Raw genomic sequence first — 10,793 nt, 5'->3', positions numbered from 1 at the left:
CTCTGATCCTACATCTCATTCACTAATTTGCTGAAAATGACATGTTTCAGTTCCAAAACCAAACCGCATATTGAAGCGAATGTAAAATACTCGGCAGTTGCATGCCCCGCTTGAAGTCAGTGCTGTGGGATTCTTAAGTGCAAGTGTCTTACAAAATCCACTGGTTTCAAAATATCAAGTCTAAAATATAATCAGTAATTAAACGTGACATATACTTATATATCTTTATCGACAGGTCATCCTTAATTTTTCTGGACCTGTTTAAGTTTCGAATGTACATTAACGGAATAATGTAACTGTTCTTCATATAAAGTTCAATAAAAATAAGACCCGTGAATTAAGATCCGGGGTAGAATAGGTCTTCAGCAACCATTGCTTGCCGTGAAAGGCGAATATGCTTGTCGTAAAAGGCGACTAACGGGATCGGGTGGTCAGGCTCGCTGACTTGGTTGATGTATGTCATCTATCCCAGTTGCGTAGATCGATGCTCATGATATCAATCACTGCATGGATTGTCTGGTCTAGACTCGATTATTTACAGACCACCGTCATATAGGTTAGAATAGTGCTGAGTGCGGCGTTAAACAACAAACCAACCAATAGAAATAAATTTATGCGGAAATTAAATAATGCATCATTTAATGCATATTCATGAAGTCATTTCCTCGACCTTAATTCGGCCATGATTCACAATTTCCACGTGCATGTTAACACGCAGCACACAATTTGGATGTTTGCGTGTTTATTGGGAGCATAATACTGACACTCCCGTGTTTTTGTGAATGGGAAAAGCACACAACTATTGTTTAGCTGTCATACAGATGCTCATAAAACACGTTTTTTTTGTCGCACATAACGCTTACGTAATCCACGGCTTGCTAATAATCAACCCATGTTCGCCGTGGGTATGCTGCAAACAGGGATGGCGCAAAAAGAAGTTACCAGACACTTTAATGTTCACCGAAACACAATATCATCTCTTTTGAGACGTTGTCCACAGGAGGGAGACACTTAATTATGACTTGCCCTGGACGGGCCGGTCGTCCACGTGTGACGTCACGTCAACAAGCCAACCATGTTCGGTCGGCGCATTAATCGATACCAAACTGCCAAATTAACAGCTCGGACACTTCCTGGGTTGAGACCAATTAGTGACGAAACCGTACGCAACCGGGAGCACAACATCCTGCCCCGACGTCCAGAGATACGCCTAATTTTGCTTCCACTTCACAGCCAGGCACACCTAGCTTGATGTAGACAGAAGACAAGACTTGAACAGTATATTTACAGATGAGTCCAGATTTCATCTTGACAGCTCTGATGGTCGTGCAAGAGTATACAAGGGTGAACAAACTTTAGCGACGATTGCGTTACTCAACGTCGTCAGATGGTTGGTTGGTTGGTTGTTTTACGCCCCACTCAGCAATATTCCAGCTATATGACGTCGGTCTGAAAATAATCGAGTCTGAACCAGACAATCCAGTGATTGGTATCAAGAGCATCGATCCACGCAATTGGGATCGATGACATGCATCAACCAAGTCAGTGAGCCTGACCACCCGATCCCGTTAGTCGCCTCTTACGACAAGCATAGTCGCCTCTTACGACAAGCATGGGTTGCTGAAGGCCTATTCTATCCCGGATCTTCACGGATAAGAAACTGGAGGAATCGCAAACAGTCCAGTGAAATGTTTTCAGATGAGCCAAAATTGTTTCGGGACTTTCTAGATAGGTGTGGACGTCTTTGTAGGCGTCTTAACAAACGTCATCGTGAGGCAACGTAATTTGGAGGTGGGGCTGTTATACTATATCACCATATGAATGCCAGAACGCGACTGCATATTGTCCACAGAAGCGTCACTGTACAGTACGACCCGAGACAACATACTGGCACCAATAGTTGTGACGTCTGCGCGCCAATCTGGCCCACTGTGCATGTATCGTAACTGGCGACCCCCAGCAGCAGAACATCACCATATTTCAATAGGCAGCCATGAGTCCTGATCTTTCCCCCAAAGAGCACGTCTGGGACATGATCAGCCATCCGCTAGCTTAGTCGAACTGGGCCAGTCGCTGCAAGAGGAATGGAAAAGACTCGGACCATACCACGCTGTATAAACGAATGTTTGACCAATCGTGGGGATGGATATGAGCTATTATTGATCAAGTAATTTCAAAGGTTCATTTTTTTACACACCCCTGTCGCCTTTCTTGGTTGTTTGCACCCTTACAATACACCGCCAACATGTTCTGTTGACTGTCATGTCACACCTAATCCTTCCTTTTTCTAATCCATGCATTACCATCACTCAGTACCTCTTTGATTTTCTGTGACATCTGATATTTTCGAATATCCCTTACTTGTTGGGGAGTATATATTATTGTGAATATTTTGTTCCATTTCAGTGAAATCCAGCACACTGTGCAGAAGTAATTATATCAATCTATACATGATATGGTTGCTTAAATCCCTTTACCCTGAAGTATCCTTTCTCAAACTCTTGGTTTATGGTCTCTTAAAACAAAGCTGGACACTTACAGTCAGCTAACTCGGTTGCTTCGGGAGGAAGCGCTGCTAAAAGCAAAATCCATTGAACTATTCCGACTCAGATAGTGATGATACTAAGTGTTCTCCAAAGGTGAGCGTATCCTGCCCCACCAGCGGCTCCCATCACAAACACATTCAAGGACAAATCAATGGTTCACCTGAAAAAAACTCAGGTACGTATGGTACAAGTCAAAATAGGGAATTTCTTTATAGACATTCTAATTTTCTTTCATTTCATATGTAATGCTGCTAAGATGCTATCAAGTACCACACTTCTCACATATGTTGGACTTGCTATTAGTTTCCTCGTAAGACTAAGTAATTCAAACGCCAACACGCTTCCTAAGATTATAAATTTTCTTATGCCACATACTGAGTATAATAACTTGTTTTTCAGGTGCACGCCAGGGAGAGAAGAATATGTTGTTGCATGAGATTGCAGGTTAGAGCTGAACAAGGCTGCAACACATTCCATAAGAGACTAGATGTGAGATGTTGAGGACAGTTGTTGTTACGATGCATTTGACCAGGGCAACAGTAATGAAGATCTTCTACAAGCGCTTCGAGGGACTTGTGACAACAGCGAAGCATAAGATTGCCTTTGAGGATGAGCGACCTTTCAAGCAGAGACACAGAGGGATTCCCCCAAGACTTGTACCAAGAAGTGAATGAAGTGAAGTGGAGTCATACATAATTCCTTTTCACCTTGGTCATCTAATGTTGTACTAGTGTGCCAGAATAGTGGAAAGTTGCATATGTGCATTGACTTCAGAGAGTTCATCAACAAACAATAAAGGACTCTTATGCTCTACCGCACACTGAAGAGATATAAGGGGGAAATTTATGGGTGTACGACGATTCCACCCTGGATGAGAGGCGACAACTCGAACTCCAGCTTGACAAACACTCAGTTGTCCCACTCGTTGTGTATTCCAGTGAGGTACTGCTAATAGGTCTTCCGTATGTACAACGGGGACCTGATAATCGAACAAAATGCTTAATCCGTCTTGAAGTTAAGGAGATGCAAAACATACACGATTATTAATGAGATCTGTTACTTTATCACTATTTTTTTGCATCAAGGAAGTATAAATTGATACAGATCTCTAGTTTAGAGATAATTCCTTGGATGTGTCATAAACATATATCAAACAAAGTTGCATTATGATTAGAAAAGAACATCCCCTTATGAACTTGCTTCTGGACACTGCCGAGTTTCTATGCATCACCCTGTTTGTCTTCTGTAGTCTCATGTTGTTGGGACTTCTGTTCAACCCATGGATCCCTAGACATTAGTGGTCGACTTCGCCTTGTTCCCACTTTCTCTAAAATGTTGCCATCTTTGGCTATAACGTGTACACTCGATCACCAATTACAAGCTGTCGTATGATAAAGGGGCTTTCTTTTGTGTTTCACGAGCTTCAACCGCAAAAGGAATAACATATTTACAGATATTTCTATCACGTTCCGTATGGTCGTTTTTCACTGACGTGTGTTATTGAGGCCTCATACACGCCGCTTTTCATTCCATGTGTTCTTTATATCTGAATATTATCGGTTTCAGTACGAAGGACCTTGCTTTTTGCTCACACACATCCCAGGGTTCTCTAACTGAGCTTTCAACCCCTTTCAGAATCAAATGTTGCTCCTACTTGGTAGCTCTGTATTATCCAGTTCCACTTCTACATTTAGCACTCTTTCTTTCAGTTCATTATTTTTCACTCTTAAAATTTTCTGTTCTCTCCTAATGTCTCGGGATAGCACTTCAAGCTTCTTGTCAAGACAGTCTGTTCACTTCGTTATCAATTTCAACATACTGGGGATGTCAACATCTGTAATCGTCAGAATCACTATCAACATTAGGCTGAAAAGTTAATTTCTACTCTGTCTTGCCTTAACAGTGTCACACAACTCCCTCGGGAACGAAAGGTTTAAGATTGTGATGCATTTTGACACACATCATATATGCTTGGCCCGCAGATCGAATACTGAATAGCTTGCTGTCCGCTGTTCACAGAACCGTCGGGAAGCACATGGGCCGAAAGATACACAAACAAATGTACCAACAACAATATATGAAATTTTCTGTTTAATAAACTCTTACTTAGTTTCAAGGTGCTACTTTTAAAACATTTCTTGGAGAATGCTTGTACAACGCAGGTCTTCCAACACAGAACTGTCCAGTAAGCATATGCAGCAACCTTCTATTTACTGCTAAAAAGAATCATTTAGACAACTATATCAAAGAATATACTGATGTTGGTTCATTCAAACTAAATCGACGAGCTATTGTAATCAGACTTCCTTTTAGAGAATGAGCCAAACATTTGGAGAGAGAGACTAGCATAGAGACCAGATTTTCACGGTACCATAAAATTCATACACGGTTACAAATGCATGTACTTTATAATGTAATGCATCTCTAATAGTAATAGACATTGCTATGACTATGATTGCAATATTATTTTGAACTGTGATGTTTTGATGAAATCATTTCTTTTCATGTCTGATTGATCAATTTGATGTTGTTATGTAAAAATAGATGACGACGATGATATGCTTTCATTGTTTCTCGGTGCCGATGTCCATGGCGTGACTGACAAAATTGATTATGATACTAAGGAATACAACATACTGTCTTTCTGCCACTTTATATGGAATTTGAAGAATACCTCATGTATATCTACAAGACATATATACCCTACTGCTCACAAATTGTTCATTGTAAACTGCGTATTCATGAGCACTGTAGCAAATGAGAGAAAGTGTCCCTTTTCATCACAATAAAACATTAACAAATCTGTGCCTTTTGTAGACCATGATTGGTCGACAACAGTCTTCTTCTCCTGGTGTATGCTATTATTTAACCAGACATTTGTGAAAGAATGCTAACAGCAGGAATGTTATTATTTTCTAGACCATCAACGAAAGCCCACCAAGAAATCAGGAAATCTTCATTGAACATATTGTTTACTCTAGATAATATATATGGGTGTTTCCGGCTGTTGATCTCGTACACATTTTTATTGTTTGTTATAGGTTTTTAAAAAAAGAATAAAAAACACCCTTTAGAATGGGTTGTAAAGGCTCGTCTTATCATCGAAATCTCATATTTTAGGGCATTTATTTCATCCATCTTTAGTATCACATATTTTTGTTATTTTGTCGGGTTGATTTCCCCACAAGAATTTGAAACATTTTGTTTGAAATTTATCAATAGTTGTTTGGGGTGGATTTGGAATAGCTGAGAATAGGTAGTTAAGTTTGGGCAGAATCAGTGGTTTAAGAATAGTATTCTAACCAAAAAATGTTAGATGTCTTATTTGCGTTTCAATTGTTTTTCGTAATTAATATCTGCCATATCCAGATCAATACAGAGTGTTTTGCCCAATAATTCGAAAGGTTCCTCTATCCAGCCTTTATCACATTTCGGTCTTTTTGCTGAGCCTATCCATATTAATTTCGTTTTTATCTATGTTTACTTTTAAATTTGAAAAGTGCGCGAAGAAAACACGTGAATACAGTGAAAACAGAGTAAATGCACCGTTCAGAACCATTGTGTCATCTGCATATTGTGTCAGAGATACTCAATGTCATCAAGTTTTATTCCCTTTATATCTTGGTTATGTCTTATAAGTACTGCTAGTATTTCTACGCATAGGGTGAATATATAAGGTGATAAGGGATCTCCTTGGCGGCATCTTCTTGATGTGTCAAAGAATGAGGAACCAAAACCAACGACAAGAACTCCTGATTGCATTCCATTGTAGAAAGTATATATCCAATGGTATTTCCCCAATGTATCGCCCAACCATGAAACCCTTCTGATCATCGTTAATAAGTACATATAAAACAGACTTTTTTCTACATGATGCATCCATAGATGCAACCTTATAGAAAACCGACAATAATGCTATTGGACGCTTTTCTTTAGGTATTGTTTTAGTTTATTATCTTTGGGTACACACACAATTAGTCCTCGTTTTTGAGAAATGGATACTTCACCAGTTGTGCATGAAAAATTGAAAGATCCTTTTAAGTATTTATACCAATATCATTCCAGGAGAATTCTAAGAATTCCTCAGTAAACCCTTCCGGTTCCGGACCTTTCCCATTTTCCATACATGTGACTGCTTCGTAGACCTCATCATAATTAAGTTCGCCTTCAATTTTGTGAGGACCGCCTTCGTGGTCTAGTGGTAGAGCGTCCGCCTGGAGAGAGGAAGGTCCGGGGTTCTATCCCCTGCCGCGTTATACCAAAAGACGTTAAAAGATGGTACTTGTTGTTACCCTGTCTGGTGCTCGGCATTAAGGGGCTAAATACCCGTGCTCGTGGGTTTCACCGAAGTGCTAAACGTCTGAGACCCGCATCATTTCGGGCTTTCCTCCCACGTTAAGCTGACACGCCGTGATATAACTGGAATACTGTTAAAAGCGGCGTTAAACCCAACTCACTCCCTCACTGAATGTTAAAGATATTGGTGAAAGATCTGACTTAAAGATAGGTTCTATTTCCGTTTTTGCAATAGATGATCTTATTGTGAGGTACCAGAAAATAGTCGAGCTTGTTTCGAAAGAGATGAAATAACATTGATTATTGCCCCATTCTTCCATAATCTTTTGTTCCACATTTTTTGGTAAAATGTACATCCTGTAAACAGTAAATCTGTGACTTCTTTCTCTTAAGAAAAGTGAACATTTCTCTACGCTTACATGTTTTGTTTGTTATAGTAACCGTTCGTAAAGGCATGTGTTCTTTTCTTTACCCTTAAAATAATTTTAACAACCAGAGCCGTACTATCGCTCAGGCGTGTATTTATAGTCTCAGTGGACAGTGTTTTATGATTACGGAGGATGTGTTACATGTTTCTGTGATGTTAGATTATTTATGAAGATGTAACTACTAATAGGTAGGCCACATTACCCAACTTACCATGGTATTCTGGTATCTGACAGCATGAGCAGTGTCATGGAAGCCGTGCCTTTGACAATTTGCATAGGCATTAAATTATTAGGCAAGATTTTGGGGATGAAATTTGGAAAACCTATGCTATGAACATATTTTTAAACGTGAAATTTATTTTAGGACATTTTATTGATTTAATTTTTTAGTAATTATAGTACTTAATAAACCAGTCATATGTTTGAAACTTAAATTTAAAAATGCATTCTATTTGGTCATATTTATTCTGTCACACACCTTTAATAAAGTAAATAATTTTCCATTATGGCGTTTGTTAGTTTTGATGAGAAACTTATTTCTTAAATATGTTTTTTTTATGAAGGAGGGTTTTATGCAATGTAGAAAGCATGTGCATAAATTGTTGTGTAATTATCAAAATTAGTATGTATATTAAATGAGTAGTATAGGTAATGGGGGTTCTGGACCACTTCCACTGGAGCCAGATTCATATACCTATACTGCTAATACAGGGTGAATTTTTTATGCCAAAGTGATTATGCGATTCAACGATAGTCATGAGATGTATTAAACGAAACATCAATATTAATTAATAATGAATACAATTTACTATAGCCCACGAGGATATTGGAAAGGTATAGGAGCAATAAAAAAATTAGCCACCGCGGCTAAGGTATGTAAAGATGTGGCCAAGGATTGGTTAAAGAAACAAGCGTTGTGGCAAATATATTTACCGGCACCGCGTTATATACCGAGGAAGAAGTTTGATATTTCTACAACGAATGAAGTTCATCAGGCTGACCTCTTGTTTCTTCCCAACGATAAGGTAAAACCCAAAACGTATAAATACGCTTTAACAGTAGTGGATGTGGCTAGTCGATACAAAGAGGCTGAGCCATTAACCTCGAAAGATTCAACAGAAGTAGCTAATGCACTGAGCCACATATATAAACGCGGACCACTAAAATGGCCTAAGCTATTTCAAGTAGATCCCTGTCGCGAGTTTATGGGATCGGTAACTAAACTGTTAACAAAGCACAACGTCAAAATCGTCCGTGGTGAAAGAGAGGCCCACCGCAGTCAAGCTATCGTCGAAAGATTTAACAGAACATTAGCGGAACGTTTGTTTGGCTATCAGTATGGGATCGAAATGAAATCCGAGCGATTGAAATCAACCGAATGGGTGACACGATTATCAGCCGTTGTATCAGCGCTGAATAATGAAGTGACGAGATTAATAGGGAAGAAACCATCTGATGCAATTAAAATGAAATCCGTGACTTCTGAATCTTCAGCACCGAGGAGAGGCAAAGAACTAAAACTTCCGGATAGAGTAAGGGTAAGATATTTATACCAGCCCGGTGAACTCGAAGGAGGCCTACGTCGCGCAACCGATCCCATATGGTCCCTTAAGACGTATAACATTAGTCGATTGGTTACGAAAGAAGGAGAGCCTATTCTTTATTATCTTCAAGATGGACCGGGTAGGGCATTTGTACGAGAAGAGTTCCCAACGGTACGGTATTACCACCATAACCATAAGCATAGGTAGTTACACCATCATTATCAATCCATCTCTTTGTATCTAAGGGGGATAATGATGTCTTGTTCATTCTTAATCCATATATCCTATGATCGTAACTTCATAAAGAGTTCATCTCGTGTTTGAACGTTCTAACGTTGAATAATGATTCTTTATACTGTTCGTGTTTGATATGCTTTTTTACAACATACTTCTTAACACCCTTAGCTTTTCTTATCTCTCCATTATCGGACTTTTTTATAGAATACATCTTAGGTCTTAATCCTACATACTCCGCTATAGGAGTCCCAGCACATTCATCCTTCATCTTACCTAACACCTTTTTATTTACTACGCTGTGCAGTGGATTATCTTTTGGGTAATCGCTTGTGTCGTACATATCTATTTTTTCTGCCATATCTTTATACACATCCTCGATTTGTATTTCCATCAACAAAGAATCTGTGTCGGTATATAACACCTCGCATCTATCGCCGTATTGCTTCTTACGTTCCTTGTAATAAAAGTCATACATTAAGTGTTTTGACAAGTCGAGAATACTCATACCGACGTACACCGGTCTGTTGAATTTTATATTACTTTTCTGCATATGCAACGCGGCTAAGTCATTATCGAATATCTTGCTTCTGTTAAAAGCCGGACTGGCTATGAGTTTCCTGAGTCTTTCTTCCTCATTAGATCTGACTAATTTAACATCAACACACTTCCTTAGATTCTCCATAGTTTTACCAAATACCGAGTTATTCATGAGCTTATACAGATTCTTTTCGAAATCGCTGGTGGCTATCTTTCTTAAATCTGTGTTCAGCCTTATATAGGGCTCCATCCAAGGGCTTTGATCAAACTTTAGAACTCTGTGTATTTTCTTAAGTTTCATACCTAACGATAGATACAACTGGAGATTTCTGTAGTGAACTATATATTTTGTCTTATCCATCAAATTTGGTACGAGTTTTTCTACGTTAGCTAACCTACTATTACCCATCAATGAACGTTGATATTCCGACATCCAATCTTTATTAACCATTAATCTTTCGGGAGCTAGCGGGTAACTGTTATGGTCTTTATGTAACGAACTTGGATATTCCAAGTCAACTTCTAGTATGTACCCTTTATTCTCATCATTATTATTGATATCATTCACATTGACCCATTCAAAACCACCCGTGGGTAAAGGTTGACTCATAGCCCATCCGTACAAATTGTTAGCGTCGAGATATAATATGTGCGTGTCGGGTTTACTCGGATCGTATCCTTCCACTAACTTATTATTAGCCTTAGAATACCTTTTCGCTGCCATCGATATACCCCCTCTTAATCCTTTCTCAATAAACAAGTGCATATCGTAATCTGTGAGTAATTTTAGTTCTACGCCGGTCTTCTTCAACAATGCATCCCACGATAGTCCGGGACTGGAATAGTACCATGCCGGGTCCAAGCCGTATTGTTTTAAACATGTCTTTCTAAATATTATCATGGTACAACATTTATACTAAGTTATCTTATAATAATTAGATCTACATCAAGTGCTTTTATGAGTTATCATGGTGTAATATTTATACACCATTTCATATAATTATAGTTTAGCAAGTAATAATTATCATCAGGTAAAATGCATATATAAAATATCAGTAGTTTCAGTTATAGCTTTTTTAGATGGTTGCTAGCCTAAGGTATCAAGATCCCATCTCCCAGACAAAGGATATTTATTTAAGTATATCTGTCATCACCTACCGGGGTATATTAGAATAACATTACTTCAATTAAGACTCATTAAGGAT

The sequence above is a fragment of the Haliotis cracherodii genome, unplaced genomic scaffold, assembly GCF_022045235.1.
Source record: "Haliotis cracherodii isolate W230 unplaced genomic scaffold, xgHalCrac1.p SCAF_3, whole genome shotgun sequence".
In the NCBI taxonomy this organism is placed as follows: Eukaryota; Metazoa; Mollusca; class Gastropoda; order Lepetellida; family Haliotidae; genus Haliotis; species Haliotis cracherodii.
Note: the sequence above shows the minus strand (reverse complement) of the source record.